General features: G+C 48.0%; 1 protein-coding gene across 9 annotated transcripts in view; it reads right to left on the bottom strand.

Moving 5' to 3' along the window:
- Positions 1 to 17620, bottom strand: part of LOC118507575 (1-phosphatidylinositol 4,5-bisphosphate phosphodiesterase epsilon-1-like) — a 48307-nt gene extending 30687 nt beyond the window's left edge. Inside the window, exons 1-2 of one of the 9 annotated variants that reach the window (XM_036046225.1) lie at positions 17347 to 17620; positions 14339 to 14573 (exon numbers count right to left, since the gene is read on the bottom strand). The gene's annotated coding sequence lies outside the window, so the exon portion shown is untranslated. Of the gene's footprint in view, positions 1 to 14338; positions 14577 to 16505; positions 16938 to 17346 lie in introns of those variants that run through there. The other 8 variants (XM_036046226.1, XM_036046224.1, XM_036046221.1 and 5 more) reach the window with 8 other exon arrangements.
- Positions 17621 to 21642: the final 4022 nt, after the last annotated feature.

Raw genomic sequence — 21642 nt, 5'->3', positions numbered from 1 at the left:
ACGCCGGAGAATGATGATGTTGGCCCGATGGCGCTACCGATTTTTTTGCCCTCCTTTTCGGGGGGGAGCGGGTGAAAAATGGGGACGCTAGAGGAGTGCAGCATGATGCAGAAAAAATAAATCCCGAATGGAGTTGATCCGGTGAGCTTTCGCTTTGGTTGAAAGATTTGTTCTGATTCTTTTCTCCCGTAGCTCACAGGGACACACCGGTGTGCGGGCATGTGTCTGTGTGAGTGTGTGTGTGTGAAGGATTTGAAGCACAAAAACGATTGAAATCGAAGCAAATTCTTTGCTGTGCTTTGCTTTGGTTCGTTGTGCCATCGTCACCGGTGGGTGTCGTACCATCATCATCATCATCGCCACCGGGGGAGGAAAGCAATTGACTCGCAGAACGTCTGCTGGTTTTCCCAAGCCCCCTCCCCCCCCAATACCTCCCCCTTCCTTATGACCAAAACACTCCCAAACGATTGGAAAAAAGCCAATACATCAGAGAATCAGCAGAGAAAGATAAAGTTCCAACCCTCGCCCACCCCGGATGCACGAGTGGTGGGAACACGTTTGGCCAAGTTCAGGGAAGGAAAAACCCACACATAAGGTGGAAGAAAAAGGGAAAAATCGCAACAACACCAAAAACCGGTCGGATAACTCCCTGACTGCCAGCGTTTCGAGGGTGAGGTTTTTCCACCTTGGGATGTGGAACCGAAATTGTAAGAGGATTAGAAATTAAAAATATATCATTTCGGTTTTCCCTCCACACACACACACACACGTATTTGGGGTTCCATTTCCGGTTACGGTGCAGCGTGTAAACGAGCGTGTAAAGGAAAATGCGGGAAAATAACAAATCATGATGGCGCTTCGTTTGTGCGATGGGGTTCGGGCAGCAGGATGAGTTTCCGCGAGGGGATGATTCATATAAGTGGAAAAGACAGCTTGTCCATCTTCATAGAAGGTATGCGGTCGTGAAAAGTCCGTGTGTGCGTGAGAGAAAAAGCAGCTTCTTCAGCCGGAAGCATTTGTCCGTCGGATGGACAGACGAGGGGTGGAAAATTTCATCATAACTGACGGAAACACGCCAAATACACTTTCAAACCCACGCACACACACACGGACACAAAGGGACATTTTCTTAGAACGTATCTTGAACGTTTTCATCGTGCAAGCGAGAGCCCCGTCGAGAGGTTTTCCGTCTGTGGCATACTAATAATGCTGATGCGCTCTACCTGTCCTCCGTGGCTATTAGATCGTATCCTGTCAGGGCTGGCTTGGCTGGCTGGCTTATCATTCCCTTGCCAGCAGACATGATGGCTGACGGTTCCCGGTGCTTGCTTTGCTTTTAAACGGCACGGCAGCGAGCGTCGACAAAATTCGAATCTTAAAAGAAAAACCCAACCGCTCCCCCCCCCCCCCCCCCCTTTTGGTTGGAAGTTTCCTCGATGCAGGTGAGGAGTGACTGCTGCCCGTTTGGAGAAAAGAAACGAGCCAAGGATCACCACACAGAACGAATGGTTTGGGAAAGTGAAAAGCATCACGCTGGAAGATCCTGCCGGTTTCGCACGGCCACGCTGGGACAGAAGTCATCCTGACTTGGGGCGTGTTGTTAGTACACAGCAACAGCAACAACAACACCATCATCCGCACGCCGTGCAAAATCTGCCAGTAATGAAAAGCTTCCGCAAACAACGGACAGAAGACGAAAAAAAAAACGGCGAGAAAAAATGAAACGAAATGGAAAAACCGATAAGAAAACTCTGGTCGGTGCGCTGCACTCGTACACCACCAACCACTACAGTGTACCGAACCTGATGATTCAATCGACGCGGCCACCTCCCGTTTGTGGCCGTAGAAGGATCGAACAAGCGTACGGAATTGCTTTTCTTACGACAGATAAAGCTGGGTGAAAGTTTTCCCCACCCAGGTCGGTTGGGTGGAAGCGCTTTTATTCAAAACGATCGGAGTTGGTGGAGTTTTTGCTCAAGTGCACCGGTGTGATTATGTAAAGGGAAAGTCGTCTTTAAACAGCGTTTTCTTCAAACTCGTGCAGAAGAACGCCGGCTCGCCGCTCGATATAATTGAAATAATCTTGCGCTGGGTATAATATTGATCCAGCTGCGTTAAAAGTTTTTTCCTTCCCCAACCCAACCGAGTGCTTTATGCGTGCGCCTCGTTCGTTTCGTTTGGTTCTGTTCTCCCATCCGTGTGGTCCGCGTTGTTTGCTGTGTTTGATTGCGTTTTGCCACCGGCGCACAACACAAAACCCACTGCCCGAGCCGAGGCGCCTTGGTCCGCTTGTTTCTTGGCGTGTGGCGGCCGAGACCCGATGGGAGAAAATCCAACCTTCCACGTTATTTGGCGCATGAAATGAAATTTAATCCTATTTTAAGCCGTTTGCCCTTTGTGTCCCCACCTTCCGCTTTTCCCTTCTCACCCCTTCAATTGGTGGATTGGGTTCGACTCATAATCCACCGCAGGACATGGATTTTGATGTGTTTGCGTCGTGCAAACTAAATATAAACACCCGAAAATCTGATCCTCGTTCGCTCGCTCGCTCGCTAGCTTCAATTCGACTTTTGGAGTCCATTCTGAGCCGACCACGACCGAGAGCGCGAGAATTAAAAACGTTTGTTCCGGTTCGAGCTGACGTTTGTTTTGTCCTCCTTTTTGTCCACCCACCGTTTTTTTTCTGTCGCCATCGATAAACCTCTAAACCCAAACCAAATCAACCGTTAATAATGTACCCTCAAGCCCATTTTGTTTTGTCACGCTTCGGGAGGGGTTGGTGGAAAAACCTGCGAGAGAGAGAGAGACACGGAAGCTTAAAAAACAGCCAAATGCGGCTCGGAAAAGCCATCGCGCGCGGCAGGCCTTTTTCCCTGTGCCGGGCCGTTTCCTTTCGCCCATGAATAAATAATCACCGTACCGAACGCAAACGCGTGTGGCCGCCATTTTCTATTTTTCCTATCAACGGGCGAGCGAGCGATCCACCTTCCACCAAGAAGCTTTTCTGTGCCAGTGAAAAGTGACTTTTACTTACGAGGCAACTCGATTTTCGTACACTTTGGTTCATGATGCTTGGTTCTTATCTTTGGGTGGAAAATTTTGGCCACCGATTTTTTTTTATTGTTTCCCTTTTTTGGATGTGATATTATTTTATGGAAAACCCCTCCGTTTTATCCACCGTTTTATTCACTGACGCCAGTTTAGCGATGGGGTTTAATAGCAACAAAGGAGTGAACAGCCCTCCCGACGCTCACAAAACGGGAATGGCTCCCAGCAAGCAAAACTGGGTGGGTGGGGGGGATGAGTTGAGGGGTTGGAAAAAACGGGCACAACAAGACACCGTCATAACAACGACTCACAGTCAGTGTGCCCTCGGGTGGCTCGGTCGGGTGCTAGCGAGCGTTCCGTGTGGCTGCTGCAAGATAATTGGTTAACTGTTGGGTGGGCGAACGGGGTGGAGAGGGGTTTGGTTCGTCCCGGACCAGCCCAAGGACCCGCGGACGGTTAATTTCATGAAAATGTACCATCGCCCGGTGGGCGATATAGCGGCAAGTAATGTTCGGCGAAGCGCGAAATTGGATAATGAAAGCGACAATGGTCATCTGGTTGGCTGTCTGTGTGACTGTGACTAGGCACAGGCGGGGTGATATTTTTCTTATTATTACACCGTTTTTCTTTTCCCGAAAAATAGGAAGAAAAACCTGTGCGCGCTAGACCAATAATGCGGCGATGGGCCGCGGTGTTCAAGGGTGCAGAAGCTTCCTTCCTTTCGGAGATGTGTTTGTGCGAATGGTTGGTAGTTTTCGGTGGAATACGGTGTTTGCCCTTCGGCACCACTATTTACACTTCACTCAATCGAACGGTTGGATTGGGCGGACGGGTAACGGGCGTCGGTGGAAAATTAGTCGAAATCAAGTGTCACCGGGCGGGCGGCGGCGATCGAACCTGGATGATGTCACGTTGGCCGGGATGGATATCGGGAGCTTCGTTCCATTTTGACAGCTTACTCACCCGGACCGATGGGATCGATAAACTCGCGCCGGAACGCCTGGCACGTCGGTCCCCCTCCCTTGGATCGTTCGTGGATCTGGAACGCTGTTCCAAACCGTTTCAAGGCAAATGTGTGACTCGAGCGTCCTTCATTCGTTAAGCGTCAGTTTTCAACGTTTAGCCAGCGACGACGACAACGACGACGACGAACGTCATCATCCATTAATGGTAGCCCATTGGACGTCCTTTCACGGGGACGTCCCCATCCCCTCTTCCCCCCCCCCCCCCCCCCCCTCTTTGAGAACTCACGAAACGCACGCATGTCTGAAGCGACCACCATCCGCCCGGTGATGGCTTATCACGCAATTTCGAAGCAATTACATGTTCAGGTTTTATTTCCATTTCGGCTCCACCGACCGACCGGGGGTTGCGTGGCGTAAGGCTGCGTGACGTTTATCAGCATTATTATGTGACGGTGGCACGGTTCGGTTCGTGGTCGTCGTGTGCCGTACGGTCTTCTATTAAAACTTCGTTAAAATCAACCCTTTGCCGGCGGAACGCATTCGGCCAGCGCAGCTCACCCCCCCCCCCCGCCTTTTTTGACGTTCCAGCCTCGGGAGAGTTGGTCCAAGCATTCCACTCGAATTGTCAGGGTGGAGGAACTGAAGCACAACAGTACAGTACGACGCACTACAAATAACCTCTGACTGCGCGGTGGCTAAATAATAGCCCGAGCGGGTTGGTGACTTTTAATGGAGGTTTAGGGGGGATAAAAATACTATATTAATTTAAAGCAGCAAAGGGCGCTGTTCTAAGGACGCGGGTTGGAATGAAACTCAAATCATCAACCGCCGATCTACGTCATAAACTACAAGCGCTCATTCCTATCGGAAATATTAATAGCTTTAGTTATGTAGATGTTTTGAAAAAATAAAGTTGTCTAAACTTCATGCTTGTTCATCAACTTTTGCACCTGCCTAATCATCGATAATCGCTTTTACTTTTTTGGGGGATTCTATTTTAAATTATTGATTAAGTCTTCTGACTAACTGACAAGTCTTTCCAATTTACTTTCGACAAAAAACTAGAATGTTTACAACGTAATTTTAGCTAGTTACAAAGACTTTTCGAACGCTCGCTAAGGCTACCGGTGAATAAGCAAATAATAATTTTAAAATAAAAAAGAACTTTTTGCCATTTGCTTCCTACAGAACGTGAAGTACCAGGCGTCTCCATCGTGCTGGTCGTTTGACAGCAATGGCCTCCTGCACTTACTCAACAACTTATGCGTCTATACGTTAAACGAAATCAAAATTATGGTAACCCTTGAATAATTTCTAAATAGATACAACAAAATAATCATTTCATAGCTTTTTGTTCGGTCATGGTAGTACAAGTTGGATTTCGCTTCGTAAAAACATTAAACTAATTAGAAACTAGAAGCTCTAAAAAAACGTCGAACGAACGATGCATTCGTTGCATTCTGGGTATTTTGTTAAGGCAACAGAACCGGCATCGAAAATTTCAAGTAAAGGAGAAAAAGCCACCCAAACCGTGTGTTCCACTGATCCCAACTCCATAGTGCTTTAATTCGATAGCTGAATTCGAAAGCTTTTCACACAATTTAGTACCACCTTTTATTTCTCTAAAACACACCCCAAGCTGCACATTGCACAGCACTGTTTTGGTTTTGCAAAAGTCAAACATTGTCCATACCAAACCATTAGCTTGCTGTTTCAAACAACAATGATGCTTTTATCCTTCGCAAAGGGGGTTCCGTCACCCATTTTCGCCTGCTGTTCATCCTGCTCGTCATCATCACACCGTTATTGAATTCAAGGGTTAACTTGTAACGTTCCATCAGCGGGCAACGGTTGGTTGATGGAATTGTAGTTTTCATTCGTTATTATATCGCTTTTGTTTTTTCTTCCCTTTGTGTGTGTGTGTGTGTGTGTGCTTTTTTTTTGCTTTGGCTATTTTTGCTGTTGGTCAAACTAATAACGATCAAGCCTATGATTTGCGCTTGATTGCTTTACAGCACCAGTCGGCCACGCCGACGGTGGCGTTTCACCCGAAAGCAAGCTGTTGCTCATGGTCAGCACCCGGCCGCCGACTGGTGGCGCTGACCGACCCTGACTTTCGATACGCGAAAACGAGACAGCGGAAAAGAGAGAGAGAGAGAGAAAGAGGGCCAAGTGGCTCAGTTTGTTATGCTTTTATAGAAAAATATGCTCTAGCCTTTTAGCAATGGCAATAAACGCGCGGGGAAAAACCTTTCCCATGGTGGTCCCAACAACGCCGAGGCTCGAGGGTGGTGCACGGGTGGTGGTGGATTGATAAATGGTCTCCGGCATGACCATGAGACAGCGAAAAAGTTCCGATTACGACGATACTCGACGTGAGAGTATCGGGGAACGACCCGGCCCGTGCGCAGTGGACCCGTCACCCGGGTCCGAATCAATGTCGCCTATCGCGCTATCGCCATTTTTCCACGAACCACCAATCCCCGACGGGGTGACACCTTCACCATCCTTCAACTCCCCCATCGACTCGTGGAGTATTTTGTTAAGCATATTATAAAATAACGAACGCCCATTGAGAAAGCGATGTGCGGTGGGGTTGGGTGGAAAAAAATGTGTTCCCCGAACAGAACGAACCTTCGATAAAAAAGTGCCCTTTCTGCCAGCACGACGAGAGAAGGAAAGGGGAGAGGGGGGGGGGGGGATGAAGGGCGCGCCGTGCATTATTCATGAGCAGCCCGTGCGCGACTTTACGGGCGTCTAATGGTTTAAGCTTTTTGATGTTTTCATTTTTTATGACGAATCCAATCGACAAACCACAGCCGCCGTCCAAGCCGACGACGACGACGACGTTCGCTCGAGGGAGCGGTGCCTTCCGGTTCCCGGAGGCTTTGAACCAACACACGCGAGCGGCGCAAAAAAAAGACACAAATTCAAAATGGAGGGTTAGGAAGAGGGCGTTGACAAACTGTTGAAATATTTAGAGCATCCTAAGCATCGGGATGACTTGGAGTATTTTTCACGCCACCGAAACACCCGTAAACGCGGGCGCGCTCACACACACACACCAAGAAAAGAGGGAAGGTGTGTTGGGCTCAGCCGATCTCTTTTCTTTCCATGTCCCTAGAAAGCAATCTTATCTACTATAGCTTCAGCACTCTTCTTCGTCGTCGTAGGGTGACGATAATAATATTCACTTTGTGGCGCTAGCTGCAAGATGGACGGGGCGCAATTCGGGTGGCTGTGGTTCAGTTCCGTTCGCGCTCAAGAAGGGCTCAAGGGATCGGTACAAGAGTTGATCCACACCCACCCCGACCAAGGGTAACTGTTCCGCGAAATCGCTTCTTAAGCAGCTCACTTAGTCTGCTCCACGCGGGTAGGATCTGTTTCACTTTACGGCTGATGAATGGACGGCAATCACAACAACGGGCGTACAATTATGGCTTTTGGAGGCGTTTTTAAGGCGAAATAAAAAATACGCACGCACTTTTTGCCGCAGGGGAGCAACTGTGTGGAAGAAACTAATTTTTCATTTGCCCATCCCCGTCGCGCTGGCAATCACGGGAAACTCGGGTGGAATGGCTAAAATAAGCTTAACTACTTTTATTAGTCCAATGAGTTTCCTCGCCACGAGTCGCACTGTTTTGCCTCGAAACTTGCCTCCAAAAACTTTTGCGAGCGACCAAGAACCGCGAGAAAAAAGCAAGACAGACGAACGATGGTCAAACAGGTGCAAAATGGTGAGAATGGCGAAATGGGGCGAAAAAATCAATACCCGAGTCCACCGGTGCCGAGAGACGGCGGAGAAGAAGTTCTCTTCCCTTCATCCACACAAATTTTGGAATGTTTTTTTTATGTGGAGGGAAAAAAAAAGAAATGATTTTTCGGTTGGTTCTTTTCGCCGGTCTCATCATCATGGCTTAAACTTTCACCACCGGCTGACTCGGTACGTGGAAAATGTAGCAGTTTGTCACAACTGTTACCAGCAAGTTTTGCGGGAAAAGCTGCTCCGGTACCTGGGCAACGCATCTCGCTCGCTCTCTCTCTCGAGAGGGGTGATCATCATCATCATCATGATCATCATCAGCGTCGTCGCCGTCAGCAGAAATTTGTCATTTATACTCTTTTCCCCCGCTGTCTAAAACGAAAACAAAACTGCTGAGCACGTGAAGCAGTTTTGGAACGTTTCAATTTTGACGTGACTCGGTCGAGCTGGCTTTCTAAGAAAATACGTTGGTGTGTGTGTGTGTGTGTGTGTTTCTTTTTTTCACTTCGTTCGATGTCCTGATATCCTGTAGTTAAGTCATAATGGAAGTATAATTCTTTCTGGATCAAGGTCAAACGGCGGTGAAGAGTGAACGCATCATGCGTCCGTGCGTTCATGTCGTCCATTTTTCGCAAGAACTTTTCCGCAACTACACCACAGGAAGGAGTGGGTGGGAGGGGTTCCGGGGCCACCCACTTAGCCACATCCTTGGCAAAACCGAAAACCCCCTTGAACTCGCTGCACATAAACACACCCATCGTAGTGGCATGGCGAGGCACGAAGGACACAACTCACAGTGTTTGTTTACCGCCTTCTGTTAGTTTGCTTTATTTTTGGATCTTGTAGGGGTTTTTTTTTTTCGCCATTTCGGGGCCCAAAAAAAGGAAGTCCAGACCTCCGCCCTAGAAAGGAGCTGGAGGTTGAACTGAAAAAAAAAACTCATCGACCACCATCAACCCCGGTAAGCCCCGGCAAGGGGCTTCCAAAGAAAAAGCGGCCTAGGTTCCATTTTTGTACTTCACTTAAATTTTTTTGGTAAGTGTTTGTGTGTGTGTGTGCGTGAGAAGAAAAACAAGACAAAAGTAAAAAAACATTAAGTTAAGTTCAATTTTCCACCTAATTCCTGCGACGTAATATTGTACCGACGCGTAGGTTTCTGGATTGTAATTGGAAGAAGCTATTTTTCGTGACCACAAGAAAAGAAAGACGAAAAGGAGAAGTGCTTTTTCTGCGTCTTATTCTTCGCAGACGCCTTGTGCGTGCCTCTCACTTGCGAGGTACCGATTAGGCGTTCGAATGGAATAATGGCGTTTTCCGGTGGGTTCCCCTGTTAGACGAGCGCGCCCGGGGTGATGGGTGGGCCTGACCTGACACGGAGCTCCAGCTCCCATTGCCCGTTCCAGGTGTGTGTGAAAATTTAATTTTCCCCCGTTTGTCTCTGACTCGCTCGCACCACACTTGCAATTAAGCTGACATTTTATGCCTTAAACACTGTAAAACCGAAATGAAATGAATGAAAATTCTGAGGTCAGACCCGGTTGGCTGCTGGTAGCAGTAACACACACACACACACACCCACAGAATGTGCACCCATACACAGCAGAATTAATGGTCGGAGGTCGGGAAAACCGCACCCGAATTCGACAAATTTTGAATGTACTACAAATTTGCAAAACCAATTTATGATGCGCGTGGGACTGCTACCGCTAGCTGACCCGGTTAAGGAAGGGGGAATGGGGGGAGGGATGGGTTTCATTTTTCTCTATCGGTAAACGCGCGTGTATCCTCGCGGGCAAACCCTGGCTAGCACGGCTAGCGTTAGATAAAGCCGCACGCACACACACACGTAACTCCTGAACGGCAAGAAGCGACCAAAACGCACACATAGCGAGACATATTTTTTCAAACCTCACGCACCTCAGGAAAGGGTGGACTTGGGAGGGAGAGAGGAGGAGGAAAAGCGAAATATAAAACCGAAATATGGCACATAAAAGTGAAGCGCATTTTTAGCGGCCCGCAGCAACGGCAAGCAGCAGTAGCGCCTTTTCCAGCGGTTGGCGGCCATTTATCGTGTACCGGTGCTCTGTTGCCAGTTTGCTGCTGATTTTTTGTCGTTTTCCAACACAGCAAATATGGGGAGGGAGAACGACCTGGAGGGTATATTGGTTGCATACATCCCGGCGTACCCGGCGCGCCCAAGCCAAGAGATTGGTATTCCAAGAAAACAGCGGAAACATTACCCGATCCTTTGCCATAAAATGTTCAATATTGTATACACCCTTTTCTTGTGTTTGCTTCTTCAACAAACCGAGGCCCATTTTCCCATTCGTATTGTTGTTGCTGTTGCTGTTGGTGGCCACCCAGTGGAGGGCCGTGAAGCATTAAAAGTGGTACCGTTGTCGGTCGTTTGCCGGCAATAAAACGACCTTTCCGTGGTCACAATTAACGTGAGGCGGGGTTGCCTCGTCGTCGCAAGAAGAAAACTCACGGAGAACAACTCTCCCTTTTCCCTCCCGTGGGGATGCTGCTCGGCAAGTGGAACCAATCGAACAGAGCTCACCTTGATTCGAACTGCTCGTTTCAGCTGGATGAGTTTTTGTTTACCGATCAAGCATTTTTTGTGCGTGAAGCTTTTCCGATGAAAAACGCATCCAGTGAAAAGCGGCTCGTAATGCAAAGCGACACACAGCTGCGAACGCAAATATTGAGGTGATATTGATGTAATTTCTCGGGGCGGGAGACGGTGTGGGAAAATACCGTCAAAACGTAAAGCAAAAGCCAACCTATCGTCAGCCAATCCACACCAATACACCTATTATCCCCCCGGGGTCCAAAAGCTACAGCGATAGCGCGTATCGGGAAAGCGTGTGCTGGAGAGAGCAGAAAAAGTAGCACACGCACGCACGCACGTTTGTCCCCCGCGTAACGGTAATGGGATGCGAAGCCGGGAAATCGATTTTCCATCGACCGGCGCTTTTTTTCGCCCCCCTTATTGGGTGGGGAGCGATTTTGCACACACACAGAACACCGCACCGGTGTCTCTTTCGCCTAGCGCCTTTTAATGATGGTTGAGCACTTTTCGCCTAATGGTTCGCCGCCCACCCCCCTCTCCTAGCTCTGCTAACTTGTTCGTCCCAAAACTTCTGAAGAGGAAAACAAAAAGCTACGACCCGGTGGAGAAAGTCAATACGGTCTAGCGTAACACAACAACCAGCAAAAAAAAGTTCACAGCTTCGCAAATGGAAGCACGTCGGATCGCCGTGGGACCGAACGCGAAGTGGAGGTGTTAGGCATTGGTCGTATGGCGGTATGCGTATCGCTTTTCCCATAAAAGGGGTGTTTGCTTGCTTCTGTTAATGCAGTGACTTTTTTTTTGTTGTTTAGGCAAGAAACTTTTGCTATTGTTTCATCCTGTTTTGTGAGTGCGATGGTGAATCCTTTAATTTGCATATTCAAGGTGTGCGTGCAAACCGCCTCCCGGTTAGAAAAAATGTCTTCATTCACTCCGAAAAAGACTGGGCGTCTCCATCGAAATTTTTAAAAACGACCAGGCGTCTCCATCGCTTTGCTCGAGAATGGAATTCCTTTACGATGCGATGGAACGGGTTTTTTTTACGCTACGAAAGTAAAATTCCTTAGATTTCGAGATATGCAGCAAAAATTCTTCAATCCCACCTGGAAAAAAGAGGCCTGGCATCGTACGGTACCGGTAGCGAGAGGAAGAGAGAGAGAGAGAGAGAGAGAGCAAAGCTTCCGTTCCAACGAACGACCAGGCGTCTCCATCGTTGAATGCAAATTTTTGGAGGAATCAAAATACTACCACCCAAAATCAGAATAGCTTCCGAACAGCGATGGTATTTGAACATTCGCGTTTATAAAAAGAAATTTACGCTAAGCGAGAGATAGTGAAGGAGAGCAAGATAAAAAAAATAAACACCACCCCTTGACAAGAAAGTAAAGATCAACCCCACCCACCGACTCCCCCCCTCAACAACCGGTGCCAGCGCAGGAATGTGTGGTGCTATCAAAATCCGCTTACGGACGTTTTCGCGCGTGTATGAATAATATTTGAATGTGGCGAAGGCTTCTGTTTTTTTTTGTGCCGTTTTGCGCCGCTCGCCAGCATAATCAGCAGTACATGAAATCTTACCGAAGCTTTTTTGCGTGGGTTTTGGGGGGGGGGCGGTTTGAAGTGCCTTCCAGCTTCCACTACTTGAGCGTTTCATCGCTCGCGAAACGAAAAAAAAAAACCGACTACTGACCCGAGCACAATGCCAGCCGACCGGAGTCATCGAGTGAGAGGGCACGGAAAATCCTATCCTCGGGAGCTCCTACAACACCCCATATGTCCATATGTGTATGTGTGTGTGTGCGTCCATCCAGCGGACGAATATCTAGTGCAACCAGGGGAATCGTCCACGCGAGGATCAGCCAAACCATATTGTACAACGAGCGTTGTGTACAGGCAAATGAAAAGCACAAAAACGTGAGAAACGACCCAACATGTAGTCCGGCCCAGCGGAGGAATCTCTGGTTTCCCCACTCCCCCGCCATCGAAGCCCTCGAGGCCCGTTTGCGCTGGCATGACTTTTCATTCACCGTGCTGCTGTACCGTGCGGCTGGATGTAGTTTGGTGTAATGCAACACAGCACAAAGGAGCGCACTTCTTTCTCACCGTTGCTTACGAAGGTTTTCCTTCTTTTTTTTGTCTGCTCCCCATAATACCCCACCTCACATCCCCCCCCCCACCCCAGATTGTAGCTCATTCATTCTAGCACGGTGAACAGCGCGTTCGTTATCCTTTTGGCCGTGCCGGGTCAGTCAGCGTGCTCGGCAACGCCACGCTGGATGGATGATTCGTTTCGATCGCTGTGGGAAATGGTTGTGTGCCTGGCGTGTACCCTCGCAGCTCACCGAAGGGCAGGGCAGCAGCGAATGTGGGGCGAGAACACTCTTACATTATTTTGTACTCGTTTCAGTTTACTTTTCGCTTCTACTCTCCCCCGTTTTGGTCCGTTTGGTGGCGCTCGGCTTGTGCCGCCTTGTGTACAGAACGCACTGCTGGCTTACATGCATGGCCATTCAGCGTGTGTGTGTTTGTGTGTGTCTAGAACACGAAAAGAGGAAAACGAATATGTTTTTCCTTTAGCACTAAAGGGGCGAAAGCTTAATACGTAAACTAGAAGGGAAAAAGAAGGCTCAAGCTTACCCGGTTGGCCGTATAGTTGTGCAGCTCATTGGTGGTGTGCTCGGGCTATCTGTCTACCGTGTGTTTGTATTTGTGCGGCAGACTGTATGTTTGTGTGCGCATGGAGGGGGCAGGGTAGAAAAGGATCCACCATTGCTGGCCCAAGTGTTATGGAAAAGGTAAACATCGGCACCACCAGGGTGTAGTACTGGGAATATTTTAATGGATATTAACACTATTCCTGTCCACGCTGGTTTCCATTGCGCTCGTTTCGTCCAGTTTGTATTTTAAGGGTCTGCTTTTCCCTTCCCCCCCCCCCCCCCCTTTTTCTTCACATACATCGGGCCCATGTATTTAGCTCAGAAGAATTTTTCGGTCGGTAGCAAGCCTGGTAAGCCCCAAATTGAAGTGGAAATTCGCTCGTTCGCCCCATCCGAGCTGTTTGCTCACACTCACGGCGTGTGAAGCCGAGTTGATGATCGTTGTTTGGGGAGAAAGTTTTGGATAATTGGCACAGGAACAGCCCACACCCGCCCAACACAGCCGAGCAGCGGGTCAAGCGACGTGCAAAGCCCTTTTGTCGCATTAGTGCTTCCTCTGCGCTCTACAATAAAGTGTGTGCGAGTGTGTATATGTGTTGGGGAGCGGCAAACAATAAACGGAAAGGGGATTTCCAGGTGAGCACTGTCTTTCCGTCCGTTCGTCGTTCGTTTGGCAAACATCATCACCTCGACCCAAGACGCCCGAAGAAAAAGCATCTCGTTGGATACGAGGTTGGCGCCCTTGGAACTGAACTCTTCCCAAAAAACCTTCCCTTTTATCTCTCGACGGGGTGCGTTTGTGCGTGTGATATGGTGATTTTTCTTTACGCCCCCCTGCCCCCCCCCCCCCATTCTTTTTATTTCATCCTAGTTACAACGGGGGAGTATGTGTGAGGAAAGGATATAAATTTTCCATCACAAATAGAGCCGAGTTTGGGGCCCAGCGTGTTAGAAGAGGGCGTCGCATTGTGTCACACCTGGGGTGGAATTTTTATTTCCTCTTCGCCTTCACCCATTGAACGCCAGGAACCTAGTATCATCGAGCGTGTAACATGTTCGATTAGAGAAGCAAAACCCACACAAACGCCAGCAGACAGGGCCACAGTCCGTGTCAGGTGCAATCAAAGAGTGAACCAACCGTGCACTTTATTGGCACCCCCAAAATAAAATGTACTAAAACATTGACTGTAAAGCATTCGGGCCGGATAAAGGGATATGCACGGTTCTGTTTGCTGAGCGAAGGGATGGTTCGAACATATTCCTTATTTCTCATAAAATTGTATCGTTTTCACGGAAAAGCGCTTGCGGGCGATGGCTTTATGTTAATACTTACAGTGCCTTTTTTCCTGGTTTTCCTCCGGCTTTTGTTGCTAGCGCACCGCGTACTTCTGCGCAGCCCTTTTCCACCGTTTAGTGGACACAGCTGGGTAGTTGCGAGTTACTTTGCTTTTGCTAATATACACTTAACTCGATTGCACGCGATTACTTTAGAAAACTCAGCGTGTAACAGTCAAACGCGAAACACTTAACTCAAAAAGAACGCACGCACTCGCTACACTTGCTTTTTACTGCTGTCAGCAACACAAAGGAATAGAAAGAAGGCGATGAAAAAAGCACACACACACAAAACAGACACATAAATACACATTAGCATCGCAACAATGGGGAGAAGGAATTTCCGTTTGTGGTTTGGGTGGATAAATAATTGTTGCATCCGACGGCACAATAATGAGATAATCGAGCTGATAATTCAAATGTTCCCGAAAGCGTTCGCCAGCACTCGGGAAAACTCCCTTAACGCTTCCATGGGTGGGGGGGGGGGAGGAGGTGGAGAAGCCGTCAGTAAACAAACAAACAAAGCAGGATTTTAATCAAGAACAGAATGGAACGCGGTCGCCCAAAAGTTCGTCACAGCACACGGTGTTCCTAACGGGAGAGGGGGGGGGGGGGGAGTATGGTCGCGCCCGTGCAACAAAAAGGCAAAGACGGTTACCGGATACGAGGAAGAACGCCCCCATTCTTAGCTTTTCCACGTTCCACGGCACACCAAAAAGACGGCTGCATGCATCTCAATTCATCAAAACTTTTCGTTTATCGTCAGGCATGAGGCTGTTTTGGCTGGTGGAACTTTGTGCTGTCTCTTTTTCCTCTTTTTGTCGTCTCGCCCTTGGTAGGCTTAAAGTTGTGGGGGGGACGAGGCCATGTTTTGTTGGCACTAAAGCGCCAGTAAAGTAAGTAAACGTTCAGGTTTCGAGCGTTCGGCGTCACCAAGCGTTATCTTCTCCCGATCGTCGTCATAGTGTACATTTCCCGTTGATGTTGAACAGCGTTGCTAACAACTTTCGGAAACACCCAAACACGCACACAAACACACAGAGCCACGCACACTCGCACACACGGAGAAATACACGCGTCCTATTCGATTAACTATTTATGGGCGAGAATGGAGCAATAGACACGACTATTGTGTGCAAAGTTGCTTGTACTTTTGTGTGTGTGTGTGTCGAGGTTGGAGTATTGGGGTGGAGAGGAAAGGGTTGAGGGGAGGGACACAAAAATGAGGGAAAAAAAGACTGTACAACAACTTTGCCATCTATTATGCATGCAGGTGTACTGGCTTCTGATGATGAAAATTTAATTCTTCCCGTCTCATTCTGGCACCTGCCGAGCACGAGACGGATACGCACACACACGCACACAGGTACACACACTTACACCCGTCGAACTCGAACTCGAACTCTTCGTCGGGGGGAGTCTGACTGATCGAACGAATAAAACACTTTCATCCCTGCTAACGGTTGCCCATTTCCCTTTTTTCTGTTGCTTTCACTTACATGCTGTGTGAAAGTGTGTGTCTCAATGTGTGTATTCTTATTGTGCTGTTGTGTGAAAAAAAAAATGGAACACCTCCATAGCAACCAAAGAAAAGGTGACTTAGTTAATGTCCATCTTTCTGTGCGATTCGGTTACGAAGGCGTTACCAAGCGTTACGCGATGTAATGGACACGGATGTAAATGGGAAAATTTCCACTTCAACTTGTGGAGATATTTTTCTTAGAGCGTTTTATGTCGAAAGTTGCTGGAAATACTTTGGGTAAAAAAAAAAACATAAAGGACACCATCCGGCTATTGGTGGAAAATACTTTTCGCCAGCCAGGATTTTCCCATCTCGCACCAGAATGACCCAACGAGCGCACGGCACCAGCTCCCTCTTTTTATTGTGCTAATCTGAACGCTCCATTTGACCACCTGCCGTGGCCCGGCCAACTTGCACGGGCTGAAGGAAAAAGGGGAAACCATGAAGTTCGGGGATAGAGGTAGGAAAAACTTTCATTCGCAAGTAGTTTGAGTTTTGGCGTGGCGCGCAAGGAAGTGGAAGGCCGACCAGCGTCAGGATGCACTTCTTTAACAATGGGAGATTGTTTTTTTCTTCCACCACACTCTCGACCTCATCCACACGTACCCTCCCCCCCACCAACCCTTTCCACCCTAAAATTCACCTGATTGGAAAGATGGAGAGTTTTTTGTGTTGCGATTTCGGTGTGTTTTTTGCACTCCCTACTGCCTTGGTTGCTTCTCCGTTCACTGTGCTAATGGTTCCATTGTTTCTGTCACTCTTCTGCTTAGGAAATGTGTTTGCCCCCACCCTGCCGTTCTGTAGCTGAGGGCAGTCCGCGGAGAAGGAGGGCACAAACGGTGACGACACCAGAGCACACGGAACACGGGGCCACACACGCCACACCGAGCAAGCTGATTGCAAAGAAAGGACTGACTGGTTTGGTTTGGTCCGATGAAAATTCCATGAGTCGGTCGTCGTCGTTCGTGCGTCGTTTTGGGGCCGAGGTTCGGAAAAACCGACGACACGAACAAAACCTCACCAATACCGTTTAACCCTTATGGGACGATGACGATGAGATTGTTGTCCGACTTCGTGACCGATCCACACACAAGCAAAGCGTGAGTGGGTGGCAAAAGGTAAGAAGGAGGGAGATGACGTGAGGGGGGGGGGGGCAGTAATGGGGAGCTAGTAGACAAACACACCAGCTGGACGGCCCGAACGATCGTCGCTCTGCAAAGCACACCTATTTTTTATTAATGAGTACGCACACACACACACACAGGCACAGAAAACACACGTACAGCAGGATGGAGATTAAACCCACCCCCTACCCACACATACAGACAAAACACTTTACATCGCTAACGCGTGCAGAAATGGCTTAACCGAACGATAGAAAACTCTTTTGTAAAGGGAAACTCTTTTTTCTCCTTTCAAGAATTCTCAGCGAGCATCAGTTTGTTATCAGTCTTTTTTTGGGGGGGGATAAATTCCCAACGTACACAATCACGTTCCGCTTAACATTTTTCCTCGGTAAAAGAAGACAATTTTCCACGAATTTACAACTGTTCCACTTATGCAATACAAAGAATCACCGTTTTACACACACTTTTTTCTTAAATCCTCCCAACGTTTGTGGGCGAATCGTGGGGGGAGAATGAGCCGGTGGCAAGGGTGCGAAAAAATGTTGCCAAACCGGATGTCACGCGGGACCGTAGTACGTTTGTTGCGTAGGATGCGCCCGATCCGAACCGTACCGTCCGACGGACACGTGTGCAATGCGTCCGAGTACGCTGGTGTCGGTCAGTTTTTCTATCCGATTTTCCACCCACCCATCACCCATCACCCCGCTTGACACGCCTATGCGATGTCCCCCTTCCCGTTTTGGGTGGGGAAAATAGAAAACCAATTAGGGAAATCATAGCAAACGGAGCGTGTTTTGACCAGCGAGGTTCCTGTGTGCGGCCCATAGTGCCCAAGCATCTGATAAAACAAAGGTGGTTTTTCCGGCGAGCGGCGCATGCTTCTACGAACATCGTTTCCGACACACCAACACACCGACGTCGGCGGATGGAGAAAAGCAGCTGCCTATGCGTGTGTGTGTGTGTGGAGCCGAACACGCATATACACACTGGCAGCACACCTGTTCTGCTCGTGTGTAGTAAGCAGGGTGGATAGAGTGGTGTTGGTGCGAATCGCAAAGGAGCGGGTATGGAGTTTTCGCGCTCGCGTGTTTTTTCTCTCCCGCTTTTTCATTGGCATTTTTTCCAAAACTCACCGCCAGCAGTGTGAGCGATCTAAGTAGACGGTGGAATGGCGTACAGTGTGTACACCGCACTCCGTTCACGACCTAACCTTGTTTGTTGCGCTGTTCTTGTGGAGTTCAACACCACACGCCATCAACGATTGGAACACAATCGTGGAAAAAAACCACTTCACTTGGCGTTTTATTTTCACTTTTCTTTTTTTTTGTCTCAATCCGATTGTGTGTGTGTGTGGCGGTGGGTTCGCGCGAAAATGGCCAGAGAAAGAAGCCAGTAACGCTCAATTTCGCCGAAAGGAAAAGATGTTATTCGAACAACAGTTTTGTTTATTTATGTTTGCTTTTCCCACCACGCCTCCCCCCCCCCTCGCTCCACATTTTCTTTCGTTTCACGATTTTCGATTTACCTATTTTTGTTTTCATCTTGTGAGGCGGTCGGCCGAGGCGTCTTCGCCGGTTCGGTCGCGCGCTCATTGTCACTCCCGGTTGTCGCCAGGATGTAGCAAAAAGCGCAACAAAATGTTCCCGTCATATTTCACTCGCGTAACCTCCGGGCTTTTTAGCTTCTGTTTTGTATTTTCCATCCCCCCACAACCCCCTCGTCTCATTTATTGTTCCTCTTCTTCTGAACACAGAGATGAGGTTCAGCGTGGGACGGAAATTGGTGTATGGTATGGTATGAATTTACAGCCCTCGGGCGGCAGTTTCCATTCGGGGTGGGGGTTAAAGATCGACCGAACCGGCCAGGTGAACCAGGTGAGGTTCTTTAAATGCGGACCCAGCAAAGCACCGAACATGTTCCCCTCATTGTTCCCAGCAAGCATCATGCGCCATTTTCGCCACAAATCAATCACGACCACGAAGGCCCGGTTTTGGATTCGGTTTCTTGCATGTACCGCCAGTTCGTGGAAAGGTTAATGCAACGGAAGAACGTGGAACGTTGTTTTGGGTGAAAAGTTTTGGAAACGCTAATCATAACCTTTTTGCTAGAAATTGGGCTACGATTCCGTGATGTTTGTGGGAAGCGATGTAAAGGAGCAAAAGGGTTGTTGGAAGCTGGTCGCGATACAGCTACTGAGATGGTTAATGGGTGTGGAAAAAGGGATAATATAGGCATTGATTATTTGTCTAAAATAATGAATAAGCATTTATTGGAAAATATTATTAGAAACTTAAGTATTATGATAAAACTACGACTAAAAAGCCAGAGTAAAGTCGGTCAGGTATATAAATATTGAACAACATCCTTTTTATAGCTCGATCCAATGTATTTCCGATCAAACAAGTCCACACATATTTGGGACTTAAGAGTGTGCTTTGCTTTTCTCCCCATGTTGACCGTATAGTTTGCAGCAGCAGTCAAGATATTTGAAGGCCCCGAGCGGAATGGCAGTTGAGCCACCTCTAATTGTCACATTATTGGGAAACAACAGGATTTCCCTCACCGATGAGGCCCCCTGACCGACGAGGCCCCTTCTGCTCCTGTGAAGCAGGTCTAGCAGGACACTTGGTGTAGTGTCGCTTCGATTCTTTATGTTTGAAAACGATATCCTGCTCATTCATTCAGGTCTTTCTAGGAGTAGTACAGTATAATCTGGTCGCCACAAGTCAAGATCGATATCAATTTGATCGAGCGACTGTAGAGATTCTTCACACTCCGAGAATTCGAAGACGAATGCCTCTCTCTGCTACTCTGTTGCGATGACAGATGTTAAGTACTTGCTTTTCAGAGAGATCTTTGATCTCAACCTTCTTTTCTTCTCGATCAGCATTAGACAAAAAAAATGAAATATCGTCTGCCCAGTTCTTGAGATCTTATGCATCATACTTGTTCATATACCTCATACGGTTAAATAGAGTTTCCGATTCGATCTTCCATGGCGAATAGTTTTGATTAGTTTCCCCAATCATATCCCACCCAGATCACATCTCCGAGCATAGGACTTATTATTCAGCTTCAGCAGGCCAGAAATTGTCTGGCCAAGACCTCCCGAGGTTGCAGGGTCAAAGAAGAAGAGCAAGACCATGAAGTAGGCTAGACTTCTACCTCCTTTTATTCGACGAATCACAATTTTCAAAAAAAAGTGATCTAGAAAGTGAGCATGGATCGCCGACGAGCCTCCCGGTGAAAATATTGTTTTCTCAAGGCATCAGCTTTCTCTTCTTGGCCTTGCGACCTAGGTCATGCTGGCCATTTCTAGCTTACTAGACTTAATGATACCACGTAGCTGGATAGTCAGTCCTCACTAAGGGGGAACAGTTCGGATGAGATTTGAACCGGAGTCCTACCGTGTGAAGATTATTCTTCATTATTTAAGGCAGATGTTCTGAGCTATGGATTAAATTTTCTGCACAATAAAACGACCAGGGCACAACACTTCGGTTCGCTTCAATAGTTTCTGCGGCATTAGAAGGATTGTGGAACCCTGTTGGAAGGTTAGAATCCATACCCCATTGGACGTTTTCGCTGTTCGACAGAGGTGAAGAGCTATTAGAATTCTCGAAGCAGTTGTGATAAGTCGTCAGCAAGTGCTTCTCGCTGTCTTTTTTTAAACTTTCTTCTAAAAACTTCACTAGCAATTCCTCCAACTGATGATCAGTGATCCACCGACATACACAAATCGTAAAACGAAGGTAAATGCCATAAGCTTATTCTACAGCTGAATATATTCAATTTGCAATACTTTTTTATGCTAAACTTTTTTTACAGATACAGAGCATAAAACCTACTTAAAAATGCTCAAAACTCTGCCAAGAAACTCCTCGTTCCATTCTTTTATCCGTTGCTTTGCGTACTCCGCACCCCGGTGTGTGTGTGTTTTTGCTTGGCCCAGCCTTGCTACGCTCACACGCCGAGCAACATATTTAGATCGGCGACTAATGCCATTATTTTGCTGGGCTACAGCACAAAACGGCACACAGCTCCCGTAGCGTTCGACCGGCATGTCTATTATTAGTCTTTCCAAAAATCCTCCAAACCCTTTCCACCTAATTGGTTTTTGTGTCGAATTGATCGATTAGTCCCGTTCGCTAAATGGATCAGGGGGAGGGGGGGGGGGGGAGTTTTTTTTTTTCTTTGGGAAGGGAAGCAAGAAGCGAACAAAATCATTTTTAAAATTTTGATAATATAAAAAGCCATTTTAATATTTACAATCTCCCGGTAAATGTGTTCCCGTGACAGGATAAATGTACGCAAACTGCCTCTGGCGGAGATGCGTCCATTTTCCCGTCGCGTTTTCCCTGCTTCATCAATTAAATATTCATCTTCGCACGAGCAGCACCTTCACATGAGCCGCGTTGTTACGCCACGCTCGCGCCCGGTGCCGATTTCGTATGCAAATGAAAATGCTGCACCACCGTTGGGTAAACATTTCCGCGAGCGCATCCGCCAACGGGCCAACGTTCAGCCTGCGGCGAATGAGCGTTGCATTCCGGGAGCCACTTGCCGCTCGTGATGGCCTCTGATTATGCCTGATCGTAGTAACGTCGATGGAGCTAATTCTCGCGCGTGTGTCTGTGGCTGTTTTAGCGCGAA

The sequence above is a fragment of the Anopheles stephensi genome, chromosome 2, assembly GCF_013141755.1.
Source record: "Anopheles stephensi strain Indian chromosome 2, UCI_ANSTEP_V1.0, whole genome shotgun sequence".
NCBI classification, from domain to species: Eukaryota; Metazoa; Arthropoda; class Insecta; order Diptera; family Culicidae; genus Anopheles; species Anopheles stephensi.
Note: the sequence above shows the minus strand (reverse complement) of the source record. Positions and strands in the feature narration are given on the sequence as shown.